This window comes from Heterodontus francisci, chromosome 4, assembly GCF_036365525.1.
Source record: "Heterodontus francisci isolate sHetFra1 chromosome 4, sHetFra1.hap1, whole genome shotgun sequence".
In the NCBI taxonomy this organism is placed as follows: domain Eukaryota; kingdom Metazoa; phylum Chordata; class Chondrichthyes; order Heterodontiformes; family Heterodontidae; genus Heterodontus; species Heterodontus francisci.
This window is the reverse complement of record NC_090374.1, coordinates 59,692,415-59,711,178: the sequence shown is the minus strand read 5'-3', so window position 1 is coordinate 59,711,178 and position 18,764 is coordinate 59,692,415. Positions and strand designations below refer to the sequence as shown.

Sequence of the window (18,764 nt, the reverse complement as noted above, 5' to 3'; positions counted from 1 at the left end):
ATATTATGAAACTAAAAACCTATGCTAATTCTTCTTAATACATTCTAATCAATATATATTTGACACAGGTCCAGGAAACAGCATTATTAATTCAAGTCTGCAGTAATCAAATTCTTTCACTAGATGCTGAACTCTGTAACTCGAGGCTTAAACAAGATACCGCAAAATTAATTGGAACTGGGTACCACTATACTGGCCTAAAGGTGTCAGTTCTGAGTGGTACAATGGGATTTGCTTGATATATGGGCTCTAAGTGCTACTTATGATTCAAAATTGTTCCCATCTCCATTATGTGCTGGGTTGCATGGCGCTTAAACTGAAGTTGCTACAATTCTTCATCAGAAATTTGCCATTGGATGCAATATCCATCCCCTTCCCCACAGGAAACTGGCAAATCACCAAGCTATTTTGACAGCACCTTCCAGCCAGGTGACCTCTACCACTGAGAAGCACGAGAGCAGCAATATTATAGGAACACCATCAACTTCCAGTTCCCCTCCAAATCATACACCATACTGAACTGAACATACACCTCTACTCCTTGAAACACTTCTATTAGAGAACTCAATCTGCAATTATCCACTTTCTCACCACATCCCTTAAAATCTTCTTCCTCAGGAAACGCATTCATTTACATGTCTACTTAACTCCACAACTCTTACTCTTTGAGTAAAGAAGCTACTTCAGAAGTCCCTTTTTATTTCTCATCTTTTTTAAACTTGTGTCCCCTGGTTTTTGAACCCTTTAAGCAGCAGTAGCTTTCATTGTCTAAATAGTTTACCATTTGAAAATCTCATTTAAAAAGTTAACATTATGAAACGTTTTTGAACAAAAATAAAAAAAATGACAAGTTGTTTCTGAATACTTTTAACCAAATCACATGCAAGAACTCGAATCACAGGAAGGCTTAACCAAACAGTGTGAGATAGAGAATCCTGCAAACTGAAAGGCTTGAAATAATCAAAAATGCCCACATGCGGTGGGACTTTTGACTGTCAGAACATTTTTAATTTATTAGCAAAGATTGTTGGGTAGTGCTAATGAACAAATGGTTCCAGGATAAATCTTTTAAGTCTTATAAGTCCACTCAACAGTGCAACCTCATAATCAAATCCTGGCAAATCGTATAACTAGGACTGGGGGATAAGGCTTTAAACATATAGGTGTGGGGAGGGGTCAGGTGAAGAAGAAGAAGAAGAAGAAGAAGAAGAAGGAGGAGGAGGATTTAGAAATTTAGAAATCTAAAAGTCGAGGCACTAGAGCAGTGTAGCGATTTGGGTAAAGACATGCAGAGGAAGGGGCAGAGAGTTGAATGGTAATAGTGTGGCAGTGAATAAGGTCCATGTAAAGAATAGTAGTAAAAAAAATAAAATTAAAGGCTCCTTATCTGAATGCACAAAGTATTTGCAATAATATAAATGAACTAGCGGCACAAATAGAGAGAAATGGTTTAGATCCACTCACCATTTCAGACACATAGGGCTGAATCTTTTGGCACAGGAGGAAGTCCTGCCGGTCGGTTCGAAAGCAGGAGCTGACAGCGCTCTGACGAGCAACAGAACCCTGGGATGGCATTTTGCCGGCGGCGGCCAATTAACAAGCCACTGCTGGGGCCGCTGTCCAATTGAGGATGGCAGCCCACCCCCTGGAGCTGCCAGCCCAATCAGAGGACATAAAAAATGACATAAGGGGATATGAGGACAATGTGGGAAAAAGGCATTGAAGTGGAATATCAGCCATGATCACATTGAATGGTGGGGCAGGCTCGATGGGCTGAATGGCCTACTCCTGCTCCTATGTTCCTATTCTTATTCTAAATACAAATGGCAGCTTAGCAGCCTCAGCAGTGCCACCGCTGGTGATGGCCACTGCTGAGGCTGCAATGCAAGGATGAGGGTGCCTCAATGCCAAGGCGCTCTTGAAGAGTGGTGTCTTTGGGGGAGCGATCAGGTGGGGTGGGTGGTCTGGTGCACTGGCAGAAAATGATGTGCGGGAGCAGCCATTGCTCCTGGGGGGCCGCTCCATGGGCCATAGAGCGCCCGACAAGGAGGGCAACCCACCCCCCAGAGAATCCATGGGGAGGCCAATAGGATTTATCTGGAAGTCGGGCCATCCTGCTGCGGGCAAAATGCTTGCGGGGTGGGAAGTGGCTCTTAATTGGACCCTTAAGTGGCTCAATGGGCAGCCATGCCACTAAGATTCCCGCCGCTGACAATATGCCATGGTGGTGGGAAGACTTCGGGCTCCCCGCCCCATGCCTTCCCCTGCCATATTGCCAGCCCTCCCGCCTTCCAGCCCATCTCCAATGGGCTGGGAAAATTGAGCCTATGTTTACAAAGTGACAAAGGTTGGGAAATAAACATTCCAGGGTATACGACATTTTGAAAAGACAGACAGAATGGAAAAGGAAGAAGGGTAGACCTCAGAGTAAAGGATGACATCAGGGCAGTAGTGAGAAAGGATCTTGGTTCAGAAGATCAGGAAGTAGAAACAGTACGGTTGGAGATTAGGAATAAAATGGGTCAGAAAACACTGGTGGGAGTAGTTTATAGGCACCCCAACAATAGTTATACCACTGGACCGAGTATTAAGCAAGAAATAAATGGAGATTGTAACAAAGGCAATGTAATAACTGTGGGGGAGTTTAATCTTCATATAGACTGGGCAAACCAAATTGGCACAGCTGGTCTGAAAGGTAAATTTGTAGAATGCCTTCGCGACAGTTTCCTGGAACAATACATTGTGGAACTAAGTGGGGATAAAGCTGTCTTAGATCTAGTATTGTGGAATGAAGCAGGTTTAATTAGTAGTCTCATAGCAAAAGATCCTCTGGGAAAAGGTGATCATCACACAATTGCAATCATATTAAGTTTGAAAGCGACATACTATGGTCTCAAACAAGAATTTAGAACTGAAAGCCAATTACATAGATAGGAAGGGAGCTAAGGTTGATTGGATAAATAGACTAAAAGATACTGTGGTAAATAAACAGCAGGAAACATTTAAAAAAACAATTCAAAATGTTCAACAAAAATATATTCCATTAAAAAACAAAAACTCAGCAAGAAAGATGCTCACTAGGGAAGTTAATGATGGTATTATATTAAAAGATGAGGCTTATAATGTTGCAAAGAACAGGAGTAAGCCTGAGGATTGGGGGTGTTTTGGAAACTGGCAAATGGTGACCAAAAAGTTGATAAAAAGGGAAAAAATAGAATGAGAGTAAACTAGGCAGGAATATAAAAACTGATTGTAAAAGCTTTTACAAGTGTATAGGAAGGAGAGTAGCTAAAGTAAACATTGATCCCCAGAGGCAGAGACAGGAGATATTATCATGGAGAAGGAGGAAATGGCATAGATGTTTGAATACTTATTTTGTGTCTGTCTTCACAGTAGAAGACACAAATTGCATACCAGATATAAAGGATAACCAAAGGGCTAATAAGAGTGAGGAACTTAAGGTAATTAATATCAGCAGAGAAAAGGTATTGGAGAAACTCAAGAGACTAAAGGTGACAAATCCCTAGGACCCAATGGGCTACATCCTAGGGTTCTTAAGGAAGTAGTCACAGAGATAGTGGATGTGGTGGTTATGATTTTCCAAAATTCCTAGATTCTAGAACAGTCCCATCAGATTGGAAGTTAGCAAATGTAACACTGCTATTCAACAAAGGAGGGAGAAAGAGAATGAGAAACTACAGGCTAATTAGCCTGACATCTGTCATCGGGAAAATGTTGGAATCTATTATGATGGAAGTCTTAACAATGCACTTAGAAAATCATAATATGATCAAAGTCAACATGGTTTTATAAAAGGGAAATCATGTTCGTCAAACTTATAGTTTTTTGAGGCTGTAACTTGTAGGCTAGATAAGGGGGAAGCCGTAGATGTAGTATACTTGGGTTTCCAAAAGGCATTCGATAAGGTGCCATACAAAAGGTTAATACACAAGATAAGGGTCAATGGAGTTGAGGGTAATATATTAGCATGGATAGATCGAGGATTGGTTAACAGACAGGAATCAGAGAGTAGGGACAAACAGACATTTTCAAGTTGGCAGGCTGTAACTGGAGGAGTGCTGCAAGGATCAGTGCTGAGCCCTCAGCTATTTACGATCTATATTAATGACTTAGACGAAGAGACCGAGAGTAATGTACCTAAGTTTGCTGACAATACAAAGCTAGGTGGGAATGCAAGCTGTGCAGAGGACACAAAGAGGGTACAAAGAGATATAGACAGGCTAAGTGAATGGGCAACATGGTGGTAGATGGAGTATACATAGAACATACATAGAACATAGAAAATACAGCACAGAACAGGCCCTTCGGCCCACGATGTTGTGCCGATCCTTTGTCCTCTGTCAAAGACAATTTAATCTATACCCCATCATTCTCCTTTATCCATATACCTATCTAAAAGCCGTTTGAAAGTCCCTAAAGTTTCTGACTCAACAACTTCCCCAGGCAAGGCATTCCATGCCCCGACCACTCTCTGGGTAAAGAACCTTCCCCTGACATCCCCCTTATATCTCCCACCCTTCACCTTAAATTTATGACCCCTTGTAACGCTTTGCTCCACCCGGGGAAAAAGTTTCTGACTGTCTACCCTATCTATTCCCCTGATCATCTTATAAACCTCTATCATGTCACCCCTCATCCTTCTCCGTTCTAATGAGAAGAGGCCTAGAATGTTCAGCCTTTCCTCGTAAGACTTATTCTCCATTCCAGGCAACATCCTGGTAAATCTCCTCTGCACCCTCTCCAAGGCTTCCACATCCTTCCTAAAATGAGGCGACCAGAACTGCACACAGTACTCCAAATGAGGCCTTACCAAGGTCCTGTACAGCTGCATCATCACCTCACGGCTCTTAAATTCAATCCCTCTGCTAATGAACGCTAACACCCCATATGCCTTCTTCACAGCCCTATCCACTTGAGTTGCAACTTTCAACGATCTATGCACATAGACCCCAAGGTCTCTCTGCTCCTCCACATGCCCAAGAACCCTACCGTTAACCCAGTATTTTGCATTCATGTTTGTCCTTCCAAAATGGACGACCTCACACTTTTCAGGGTTAAACTCCATCTGCCACTTTTCAGCCCAGCACTGCAACCTATCCAAGTCCCTTTGCAGACGACAATAGCCCTCCTCGGTATCCACAACTCCACCAACCTTTGTATCATCTGCAAATTTACTGACCCACCCTTCGACTTCCTCATCCAAGTCGTTAATAAAAATCACAAACAGGAGAGGACCCAGAACTGATCCCTGTGGCACGCCACTGGTAACTGGGCTCCAGGCTGAGTATTTACCATCTAAGACCACTCTCTGCCTTCTATCAGTTAGCCAATTCTTAATCCAACTGGCCACATTCCCCACTATCCCATGCCTCCTGACTTTCTCCATAAGTCTACCATGGGGGACCTTATCAAATGCCTTACTAAAATCCATGTACACCACATCCACTGGTTTACCCTCATCCACTTGCTTGGTCACCTGCTCAAAGAATTCAATCAGGCTTGTGAGGCAAGACCTACCCCTCACAAAACCGTGCTGACTGTCCCGAATCAAGCAGTGTCTTTCCAGATGCTCAGAAATCCTATCCCTCAGCACCTTTTCCATCAACTTGCCTACCACCGAAGTAAGACTAACTGGCCTGTAATTCCCAGGGTTGTTCCTATTCCCTTTCTTGAACAGGGGCACAACATTTGCCACCCTCCAATCACCTGGTACCACCCCCGTCAACAGAGAAGATGAAAAGATCATTGCCAGCGGCTCTGCAATTTCATCCCTTGCTTCCCATAACATCCTTGGATATACCCCGTCAGGCCCGGGAGACTTGTCTATCTTCAAGTTATTCAAAAATGTGGGCAAATGTGAGGTTATTCACTTTGGTAGTAAGAACAGAACAGCAGGATATTTTTTTAAAGGCGTGAAACTTGTAAATGTTGATGTTCAGAGGGACGTGGGTGTATTTGTACAAGGAACCCAGAAATTTAGCATGCAGGTACAGCAAGCAATTGGGAAGGCAAATGGCATGCTGGCCTTTTAATGCAAGGGGATTGGAGTACAAGAATAAGGAAGTCTTATTGCAATTGTACAGGGCTTTAATGATACCACATCTGGAGTACTGTGGGCAGTTTTGGTCTCCATATTTAAGGAAGGATACACTTTCTTTGGTGGCAGTACAGCGAAAGTTCCTGGGATGAGAGGGTTGTACTATGATGAGAGGCTGAGTAAATTAGAAGAAGGAGAGGTGATCTCATTGAAACATGCAAGATTCTGAAGGAGCTTGACAGAGTAGACACTGACAGGTTGTTTCCACTGGCTGGGGACTCTAGAACATGGGGACACAGCCTCAGGAAAAGAGGTTGATCATTTAGGACTGAGATAAGGAGAAACCTCTTCACGCAAGGTGCTGTAAATCTTTGGAATTCTCTACTCCAGAGGGTTATGGATGCTCCATCGTTGAGTAAATTTAAGGCCTAGATAGACAGATTTTTGGTCTCTCAGGGAATCAAGGGATATGCAGAGCAGGTGGGAAAGTGGAGTTGAAGTAAAAGATCAGCCATGATTGTATTGAATGGCAGAGCAGGCACAAGGGGCTGTATGGCCTACTCCTGCTCCTATTTCTTATGTTCTTAAATTATCAATACATATATGTGGCAAGTATATCTAAGGCACTTCATTTTTTGTACTTAAGAAAAATGGTTCCACTATGAAACCCTATGAACCATATGACCATGATAGTTTGCTGTGACATTACAGTGAATCAGCATTCAATCAACATAACTTTAGCAAAAGCTTGAAATATCTTGCATGTTTTTAGAAATAATAAAATTATTAGATAAGGAAGGATTAATCTAAGTTTTCAATTTAATCTCAGGATCACAACATCTATAAACTAAAATAAATAAATGATAAATTCTGATGAAAGGTCACAGTCCTGAAAGATTAACTGTTTCTCTCTCCACAGATGCTGCCAGACCTGCTGAGTATTTCCAGCACTTCCTGTTTTTATCTATAAACTAATTCAAGTTTTGCTCTCATGGATTGTGATACCACCTGAATTCCCCACAATAAATTGTGCCTTATTGCTCGATCCAAAGCATTCAAAATTCCAGATGTTGAACACTACAAAATTTCATACATGGAAGTAACAAATACGTCAGTCATGGTTCCCAATCTTCCATGCTATCCAGCAACCTCTGCTATAGATGTGTGTGGATTTTGAGTGAGGACTGGATCAGTATCAGCTATGATGCCCCTATGGTTGAACAAGCCAATAATAATCACAGATGAAGAAGGTCCAAAGGAACCATAGTCAGGTAAGTAGTCAAAAAGTAGAAAAACTAGTAGAAAAAAAAAGGAGAAATTAAAAGAAAAATAACTTTCCATCAGCTGTACAATCTCCTTGACATTTGCCATCTGAATACCTAAAGCCTTCCAAAACATGTAAATGTCATGCTAAACAAACCACAATACATTGGTCTGAAAATATCATTATAAAGCCAAGGATTAATTTTGGTCACTCCTATGTATAACAGAATCAGAGACTACTATTACATGTTGTTGAAAGACCTTTGTACACAATGTCCAGAGTACCCAAATGCATTGAAAATAGAACTTTGTTCATGCGCTTCAATGCATGCAGCTAGTTTTTAGCATTTGCTTTTTCTTAACATCTAAAATATCTTTTCGAAGTTTTAAAAATTCCCAAAAGTCTAACAGACTGCCCCGACCGCCAGGTAAACCCTGAGTTCCCGGGGGGGGACCCTCTTTTACAGCCGCTCTATGGCCCATGAAAGGGTCCCTTGAGGGCTGCTGTGCTGCCGGCAGAAGGTGCCTCCCAGCCCAATAAGAAATCTTACCTTCTCTTCGAGGGTGCCTGAGCTTTGGGGCACCCTCTCCTTCTTGCTGCAGCCTCCGCAGTGGCCAGCACTAGGAGTGGTGCTGCTGAGGCTGCCAGCCCTCTGATTGGGCTGGGAGGTTTGGGAGGCGGGATGCTGTCCTCAAATTGGAAGGCAGTCCTGGCGGAGGCTTGGAAACTGATTTTAATGTGTAATGTAACAGCATAGCTTGTTAATTGACCACCTCTGGCTAAATGACAGCCCAGATCGCGCTGGCTGCTGGTGTGGAGTCTGCTCCCATTTTCAGACTCGGCAGTGGGACTTTTCCAGTGCCGACAAAATTCAGCCCATTATAGCCAATGCAAAATCAAAATGGTGTGTGATGTCCTCTTGGAGATGGCCGTACACCTTTGGTTCTAATGCACTTGGCTATCAGTTTGAGAAACAACACCCCCAGCTATACCTTTACATTACACATTAAAATCACTTTCCATCAATGTAAAAGTGGCAGTATAACTAAAGGACTATGTATTCATAGTAATTAAGCATACTGATATTGGCTAATTCACTGGCATATTGATCATATCAATTAAAATGTTTGATCAATTATAACCAATTCGTTGCCACACATGTCACAATTTCTGCAATCATTTAATCTCTGAAAAATTGAAATGATCCACACCACAAGTAAGTCTCTCCTGTGCTTTCAGCCTTGGCTGAGTGGTAGCACTCTTGCCTCTTAGTCAGATGTTCATGGACAAGCCCCACTTTTGAGACATAATGACATAATCTATACTAATGCTTCAGTTCATTACTGAGGGAGTGCTACAAAGTCGGGGTGCTGTCTTCCAGATCAGACTTTAAACTCAGGCTCCATCTGCCCTCTTATGTGGCTGTAAAAGTTCCTATGGCACTATTCAATATAACTAGTGGGCTAGTAGCTAGCAAGTACAGACACCGATACATACGAAGATACAATTCTAAAAGCAGGGGAATTCTCCGGGTGCCCTGGTGAATATTTATCACTCAACCAACATGACTAAAATACATTAGTGGGACCTTGCTATCATGCTTCCTTCAATTTTAAAGATACTTCATTTGCTGGGAAATACTTTGGAATGTTGCGAGAGTCACTATATAAATGCAAGTTCTTCCTTTCCCTTTCTAGCTGATTAAACTACTGCAATGAAATTAGTATGGAAAGGAAAATGATCATTTGGCCCAATAAAACATGGTTTTCAAAATACGATGTACAGTTTGCCTTTCATCAACTCGACCCATACCAATCTCTTGGAGGAGGCAACAGATAAACTTCCAAGACAAATTTCTGTGAATTTCAGTGGGCAATCAAATAAACCTTCAGAATATTATTCTAACCTTGTAACACACACTTAGAACTCTGACTAATTGCATTCTATGTGATTTAACTATTTATCCTTTCTTAAACATGAATCTATCTAGCACTATTTAAAGGAGTTAATAATCAACATAGCATCAGATCTTTTTGTTGAAATCTGTTCCATAATTCTACAGTGGGGGTGCAGAGTAGGGGCTATGTGTATGTGGGTGGATGCGTGTGTGCATAAGCATACAGGCATATATTGTTCTCGTGCCTGAGTCAGAAGGGCGTGCATTCAAATCCCACTCCAGGAATCTAAGCACATAATCTATCTGACATTTCAGAGAAGGACTATGGGATTGCTGTGTTGTTGGAGGTGCCGTCTTTTGGATTGGGTGTTAAACTAATGTAATGTATACTTATTCTGGGGGATGAAAAAAATCCCACAGCATTATTTGAAGAGGAGCAGTGGGATCTTCCTAATGTCTTGGCCAACATTCACCATGAACATGAAAAGAAGATTAGCTAGTTATTTATCTAATTGCTGTTTGTTGGACCCTGCTATGCGTGAATTGACTGTCAAGTTTATTTACCTAACTAACTACATTTCAAAGGTAATTAACTGGCTGTAAAGCACTTTGGGACATCCTGAGTATGTGAAAGGTGCTACAAAAATTCTATTTCTTTCTCTCCTAATCTGTCGACTTCCTTGTGGCTTATTAATTATGCCCTCTAGCTCTGCAAACATTGGCCAAGTTAATGTCTACATTGTCCATGCCTCTTCCCACCTTAAATATCTGAATACTGACTTTTTTCACCTTATTTCTGATTAATGCAAAGCCAATTTTGTGTGTGTCTCTTCATAATTTAAGAGTCCCAGTTCTTTGAGTAATCCTCGTTGAATCTCAAATGTCTTTATCAAATCCATCGGATATCATTCACCAATTTATTTACCACTCAAAAACTGCAGATTAGTGAGGCATGACCCATTCCTTCTATAACCATGAGTGCAACACTTTACACCTTCTGTACTTGAGATGACCACTGAATGCATTTTGTAAAATGCTGTGAAGCATTTGTCCCAGCATGGATGTTAAACTAATAAGTCTATAATTACCAGGATCATGAATCATTCCTAGATTGAATATTGGAATAACACTCTCAAACCTTCAATCTTCAGGTGCAGCCTATACATTCACAGAGATCCAACACAAATTTAAATCACAGCCTTGCCTATTCCTTCCCCTGCTTTGAGTATTCTAGGGGTATGTCATCTGATCTCGGTACCTCATGGAGAAGTCTGCACTACCCTTTCCTTTCAGTCAAAGGTAATGTGGATGCTAAATAAACAAACAGCAAAAATGTTTCAATAAATATACAGCATAACAGCAGAATTCAAATTAAGTCAATTAATACTTGCTCTTAATTTCTCTACTGCCAGTTGCAGCTTTGTGAAAAATATGAGGTTTCATCTTTGTGAACATATGAAATAAGCTTGGTAAGATCAGTTGCAACAAATTGAATCTACAGGCTGTAAGACTTTATATGGGCATTCAAATATCCCATTTTTCACAAAACGATGACTGAATCAAGAAACTAACATCAACATATATCAAATCACAATTCTTGTACTATATGCAATAATGGAAAGTATAAATACTTTTCCTAAGGAAGAAACCAATATCATGTAAAGATTGACTGTTAAGTGAGGACTATAATTGGACACTACTGAACCTTTGGGTAAAGAACTGGACTCAAATGTGTTACTCGACCCAAATCTAAGGTTTGAGTAAAAGCAAAATACTGCAGATGCTGGAAATCTGAAATAAAAGCAGAAAGTGAAATGGCAAGCAATTCAACACACCATCCTGCTCTCATGCCCATATTTCTGTCCTTAGCCTGTTGCAGTGTTCCAGTGAACATCAACGCAAGCTCGAGGAGCAGCACCTCATCTTTCGATTAGGCACTCTACAGCCTTGCAGATTCAACACTGAGTTCAACTATTTCAGAGTGTGACTCGCCTTTTTAATTTTTTTAAATTTTTTTTCTTTCTTTTAAAAATTATTTTATTTATTAACCATGTGCCTATTTTTCATGTTGTGCTTTTGGACAAAGCTGCTCATTATTCTGCCATTAACACTCTCTGGACTAATATTTTGTCTTTCACCACAACTATTAGCACGCTGTTTGCCTTTGTCCCATGACATCTTTGTGATATAATCTCTCCTGCCCTCTTCCCTATCACACAGCTTCCCTTTTGTTCTCTTCCCCACAATCCCCTCCCCCTTCATTTGCTTAAAACCCAATACTTTTCTTAGCTTTGGCAGTTCTAATGAAAGGTCACAGATCTGAAACGTTAACTTTGCTTCTCTCTCCACAGATGCTGCCTGACCTGCTGAGTATTTCCAGTGCTTTCCGTTTTTATCTAAGGCTTGAGTATTCTACACTCAAAATCAATCATGCTATAGAAGAGTTAATAGTTTTACAGCTACAGCCTTCAACTGCAATCAGTATTTGTTTGATTAGACAGTTCCCAGTAAGTTATAGACCCATAATTCACATAATTTGAGGAAAAACAAATTGGAAAGTTGAACATCAGTGACAGATTACACAATGTCCTAAACTGAACTCTCAAAGAAATCACTAAATTATACTTCTAACTATTTTAAAGTGTATAGTTTAAGACTTTGAGAGTTTCATTTTGAAATCAACATTCAAATATACATTATATTTACAAATTACACTGGCATCATTTCCACAAACATTTCTGCTACAGAACGTAAATTTTTTTTTTATTACACTCAGTCTTGGCATGCAGAAAACACTGATATGACTGCATATATTGCCCTGGTTACCCTGAAAAAGTAGTGGTGGGCCTTTTCCTTGAAAGGCTGCAATCCTTGGCTCATGGCCCTCCTACTATGATGCTATCCCTGCAACAATGAAGGAACAGCCGTTTATAGTTTTGCTGCTTTTTGTTCCCTCCGGAACTCCTGCAGTAAAGACGTGGACTGGCAATGTAATGATTAGCTTCAAACAACCGCAACCATCTTCCTTTGTCTCAGGTATAACTCCAACCACTAGGAGGTTTCCCCTTAACTGCCAATCTCAATTTTTCTTGTTTTTTTTGGTGCCCTTCTTGGTTGAATGCTGCTTTAATATCAAGCTACTCTCACCTCTCCAGTATTTAACTTGTGTCCATATCTTGATCAAGGCAATGATGACATCTGGAGCCGAGTGGCTCTGGTGGAACCCAAACTGAGTAGATTATTAGCAAGTAGATGTCACATGATGGCACTATGGCAGATTTGATTCATTACTTTCTAATTTTTTGGAGGAGGCTGATAGGGTACCAATGATCAGGTTTTATTTATCCTATTTTTGTGGATAGGGCATACCTGGGCAATTCTCAATATCTGCTGGGTAGATAACAGTGTCATTGCCGTATTAAAAAAAAGCCTGACTAGGGGAGAGACGAGCTCTTGTGTACATATTTTCAGCACTACAGCTTGTCAAAGGACCAGAGCTTTCTGTGTCGAGTGTGCTGATCGTTTCTTAATGTCAAGTGGAGTGAGCAGCTTTTATGATGATAAAGATGGGACCAAGTAGGACGGTCCACTCAGCACTTTTAGCTGAAGATGTTTTCAAACTGCATTCTCATTAGATGGCCTCTATTTGGCATAGAATTTGAAGTGCAAGTCTTGAAACATTTAAACTAAAATGCACAATCATAATTAAGGCATAAATATTTTTAAGGAAGTAAATTAAAAACAGAAATAACTACACCTCTCAGAGACATTTACAAACAGGCATCTGCATTCAACATAGAGAATTGAAGGAGAAAAGAAATCAATATGGCAACAATTCAGAAGGGCATTAATATTCCAGAGAATAAAGAAAAAAAAAAGTCGGGTGGTTAAAAACTTGCAAGCAAAATATGATGCTGTTCAAAAACATAAATACATAAAGATCCACATACAAAGGTCAACTTCAAAACCGAAGGAAACCCAAGAAAGAAAACAAAGTATATTTCTCAACAAAAGAATTGACAAAGAAAAATTTCATTTTGTTCGGATGACAGGGTACTCCAATCTTTTCGTGTGGGGGGGGCCACATTACAACTTTTGTCTTATATGGGGGGGCTGGTGAGACAATTTCGGAAGATAAAGGCATTACAATTTATCATACTATTAATCGAAACAACAACAAAGCTGCATTTTGTGAAGAAGCTTTAAATAAGAAGACTTATTTATTGACTTACTTTCTGGTCACTATGTTGGACACTGGCATTTTTTTGCTTGTAAAAGTAGTCAATGTTGCCCGTACACTTGCTGTAGTGATGCAGAGTATTCTGGTAGATGTCATTCTGTCAGGAGTGATCCTGATCACTCTCTCTCCCTCTCTCTTTCTGCAACCCCCCTCGCTCTGTGCCCCCCCCCACCCCCACCTTCTCCCTCTCTCTCTGCCCTCCCTCTCTTTTTGTTCTCCCTTTCTCTCTGCCCCCATTCCCTCTCTCTCTCTCTTCCCCTCTCTCTCTTTGTCCTCCTTTCTCTCTGTCCCCCTTTCTCCCTCTCTCTCTCTGACAATTGCAAAGAGTGGGAACGCTCAGCAGATGGTTGATCAGTTTTTAAAAAATCTCTAGTCAGTTTCATTGCTGATAGATCCTGACATCAGGAACAGCAGTTTCTGAACTTCAGACAGATTCGGAGTTTTTTAAAAGGCCGCCAGAAAATCCCGAATCTGTCCGAAGTTCAGAAACTGATGTCCCCGATGTCAGGATCTGGGCGACCCAGGTTCAATTCTGGGTACTGTCTGTGTGGAGTTTGCAAGTTCTCCCTGTGTCTGCGTGGGTTTCCTCCCACATGCCAAAGACTTGCAGGTTGATAGGTAAATTGGCCATTATAAATTGCTCCTAGTATAGGTAGGTGGTAGGGAAATATAGGGACAGGTGGGGATGTGGTAGGAATATGGAATTAGTGTAGGATTAGTATAAATGGGTGGTTGATGGTCGGTACAGACTCGGTGGGCCGAAGGGCCTGTTTCAGTGTTGTATCTCTAAACTAAACTAAACACAGTGTGGAATTTCTCATCTCCAGTCACGGACCCTTGGCGAGGATGAGGAACGGCCTGCCTTTTTTAGTTTCAGTTTCAAAACAAGGCATAAGTAATCAAGCACAGTGAACACAGATCAGTGAACAGACTAATACAATCAAACCCAGATCAATCAAACCATTGAACACTATACTCGTTGACGTCATTATGATAGTGCAGGCCCAGCACCCACCCAAAATGGCTGCCCTTATTCTCGTTGGTTGCAGGGTTTAAAATTGGACTAATTGAGTTCATTACTCAAAAAGCAAAAGGTGGTGGAGTTGCATTCTGGTTCAAGAGGAAATTAGCACAATAGTGAGGAATGATATAAGCTCTGACGATGTGGAATCTGCATGGGTAGAGCTGAGAAACACAAAGAGGCAAAAAACGTTAGTGGGAGTTGTATATATACCCCCAAACTGTAGTGGTGATATTGGGAATGGCATTAAACAGGAAATTAGAGGCACATGCGATAAAGGAACATCTGTAATTATGGGTGACTTTTATCTGCATTTAGATTGGGCAAATCAAATTAGTCACAATACCACAGAGGAGGAATTCTTGGAGTGTATGAGGGGTGGTTTTCTGGACCAACACGTTGAGGAACCAACTAGATAACAGGCCATCCTAGACTGGGTATTGTGTAATGAGAGAGGAACAATTGACAATCTAGTGGTGCGAGACCCCTTTGGGATGAACGACCATAATATGATAGAATTCTTCATCAAGATGCAGAGTGACGTAGTTGATTCTGAAACTAGGGTCCTGAATCTTCGTAAAGGAAACTACAAAGGTATGAGGCGCGAGTTGGCTATGATAGATTGGGAAACGTTACTTAAAGGGATGACGGTGGATAGGCAATGGCAAGCATTTAAAGAGCGCATGGATGAACTGCAACAATTGTTTATCCCTGTCTGGCGCAAAAGTAAAACGGAAAAGGTAGCCAAACCATGGCTTACAAGGGAAATTAGAGATAGCATTAGATCCAAGGAAGAGGCATATAAATTTGCGAGAAAAAACAACAGACCTGAGGATTGGAAGCAGTTTAGAATTCAGCAAAGGAGGACCAAGGGATTGATTAAGAAGAGGAAAATAGAGTACGAGAGCAAGCTTGTGGGGAACATAAAAACTGACTGTAAAAGTTTCTATGGGCATGTGAAGAGAAAAAGATTGGTGAAGACAAATGTAGCTCCCTTACAGTCAGAAACAGGGGAATTTATTATGGGGAACAAAGAAATGGCTGACCAACTAAGTGCATACTTTGGTTCTGCACTCACAAAGGAGGACACAAATAGCATACCAGAAATGCTGGGGAACACAGGGCTTAGTGAGAGAGAGGAACTGAAGGAAATCAGCATTAATAGAGAAATGGTGTTGGGGAAATTGATGGGATTGAAGGCCGATAAATCCCCAGGGCCTGATGGTATGCATCCCACAGCACTTAAGGAAGTGGCCCTTCTGAATCACTTTAGAAGTACTGAAGCTATTCAGCCGCAGCTGCCAAACAAGTACCCCTGCAAGGCACCGCAGATGGCAGAGATGCGAGGAAGCGTGGCCCCACGATTCAGCGATGCCTCCCTGTTCACTCACTCTCCTCCAGGTTGCACGAGCAAGCCAGGAGGTCCTTTTCCCCAGGTGGTCATCTTCCAAGATTCTATAGACTCTGGAACAGTTCCTACAGATTGGAGGGTAGCTAATGTAACCCCACTATTTAAAAAGGGAGATAGAGAGAAAGCAGGGAATTATAGACCAGTCAGCCTGATGTCGGTAGTGGGAAAATTCGAGAGTCCATTATCAAAGATTTTATAGCAGAGCGCTTGGAGAACAGTGGTAGAATTGGGCAGAGTCAGCATGGATTCACGAAAGGGAAATCATGCTTGACAAATCTACTAGAATTCTTCGAGGATGTAACTAGTAGAGTTGATGAGGGGGAGCCAGTGGATGTGGTTTATTTGGACTTTCAGAAGGCTTTCGACAAAGTCCCACATAAGAGATTAGCACGTAAAATTAAAGCGCATGGGATTGGGGTAGTGTATTGCAATAGATAGAAAATTGGTTGGCGGACAGGAAACAAAGAGAAGGGATAAATGGGTCTTTTTCCGAATGGCAGGCAGTGACTAGTGGGGTACCACAGGGATCAGTGCTAGGACCCCAGCTATTCACAATATCTATTAATGATTTAGATGAGGGAACTAAATGTAATATCTCCAAATTTGCAGATGACACAAAACTGGGTGGGAGGGTGAGTTGTGAGGAGGATCCAGAGAGGCTTCAGGGTGATTTGGACAAGTTGAGTGAGTGGGCTAATGCATGGCAAATGCAGTATAATGTGGATAAATGTGAGGTTATCCACTTTGGTAGCAAAAACAGGAAAGCAGATTATCTGAATGGCTATATACTGAGAGAGGGGAATATGCAGCGAGACCTGGGTGTTCTCATACACCACTCGCTGAAGGTAAGCATGCAGGTGCAACAGGCGGTAAAAAAGGCAAAGGGTATGTTGGCCTTCATAGCGAGGGGATTAGAGTACAGGAGCAGGGATGTCTTGCTGCAATTATACAGGACCTTGGTGAGGCCACACCTGGAATATTGTGTGCAGGTTTGGTCTCCTTATCTGAGGAAGGATGTTCTTGCTATAGAGGGAGTGCAGCGAAGGTATACCAGAGTGATTCCTGGGATGGCGGGACTGACGCATGAGGAGAGATTGAGTCGGTTAGGATTATATTCGCTGGAGTTCAGAATAGTGAGGGGGGATCTCATAGAAATCTATAAAATTCTAACAGGACTTGACAGGGTAGATGCAGGAAGGATGTTCCCGATGGTGGGGGAGTCCAGAACCAGGGGTCATAGTCTCAGGATACGGGGTAAACCTTTGAGGACTGAGATGAGGAGAAATTTCTTCACCCAGAGAGTGGTGAACCTGTGGAATACGCTACCACAGAAAGCAGTTAGTTGAGGCCAAAACATTGTATGTTTTCAAGAAGGAGTTAGATATACCTCTTGGGTCTAAAGGGATCAAAAGGGTAAGGGTAAGGGGCGAAAGCGGGAACAGGTTACTGAGTTGGATAATCAGCCATGATCATGATGAATGGCGGAGCAGGCTCCAAGGGCTGAATGGCCTACTCCTGCTCCTATTTTCTATGTTTCTGTTCCATGAAATAGAATTTGCTTAAAGACACCATTTGCCACACAAAAATGGCAGCCTACGCGGAGCCACTGCGATCCTAAGCAGGGTGGCTCATTAGCATGCCTGGGTCGGGCCACCCCCCACCCCCCCCCAATGACGTGGAGGGGGCGGGATGAACGAAGCCGTGAGCGGCGTCAGCTGACAAGTCACCATGTGCTGCCGCATATTTAAATGGTAGCCAGCTCTGCATTCATTCTGAATCCCTTTAAAAACACTGAAGTTATTCAGCCGCAGCTGCCAAACAAGTACTCCTGCAAGGCACTGGAGATGGCAGAGATGCGAGGAAGCTCGGCCCCACGGTTCAGCGACGCCTCCCTGTTCATTCACTCTCCTCCAGGTTGCACGAGCAAGCCAGGAGGTCCTTTTCCCCAGCGATGGTAAGAAAAGGCCCTCCTGCCAGACCAAGCAAGCCTGGACGGAGATAGAAGAGGAGGTAAGCTGCCATGGGGTCACCTGCCAAGACTGAGTCCAGTGCCGCAAGAGGATGAACGATCTCATGCTCTCGGCAAAGGTAAGTGACACTCTTCTGTACGGCTCCGTTTGACCTGGGTGTCCCCACACAGATTGGCACATGGGTGCCACTGCCATGTTAAACACAGGGAGGTTAGGCAGGGAGGACTGATGCCATGAGTGGCTGCATGTGTGAAAGAACTCACCCTCGTTTGCACCCCAGAGCATGGCATCTACATGAAAGGCTAAGTCCGTATTACAGACTGATTGTCCCCCACCTTTTGTACTGGTGCCCCTGTTGTGAAATACATCATGTTGTTGTCTGGCAATGTTGTACGTATGCATCCTTGCTCTTCCAGGCGAAGAGAACGCACAACGCGAGGGAGTCCTCCAGGACTGGCGGAGGGGTGCCAGACATACGGTAACTTTCACAAGCTGAGGAGGAGGCCTTTGAGCTAGGTGGTAGCCAGGGAGGACGTGCCATTTCAAACATGGAGCTTGGGGTCCCGGGTGAATATACATTTCTTTGACAAACATAATGATTACTCGAAACACTTCATTTGTGGACACGATGCTGTCATATTCCTGACATATACACCAGAGAACTTGAAACTGTGCTCTTCACATTGTATCTTACAGGGAGACGCTCAGAGTCGGCAGTGGAGGCTCTGGAGAGTTCCAGCAGCTCTGAGGAAGAGACAACCTCAGAGGACGCAGAGTCCCATGACACACCCGCACCTTCCACCAGCGCGGATACACTCACCTCGGTGGGAATCTGTTTGGCTTTAGAATCTGAGTCACAAGCTGGTGAGAGCCCCACACATGTGCCTGAGCAGCTGGCTGAGG

The 18,764-nt window shown here is 42.5% G+C and overlaps 1 protein-coding gene across 8 annotated transcripts in view; it reads right to left on the bottom strand.

Annotated features, from left to right (window-relative positions):
• The window catches only part of ssbp2b (single stranded DNA binding protein 2b), a 673,806-nt gene that overhangs the window by 6,073 nt on the left and 648,969 nt on the right, over window positions 1-18,764 (bottom strand). The gene's annotated exons all lie outside the window — the stretch shown is intronic.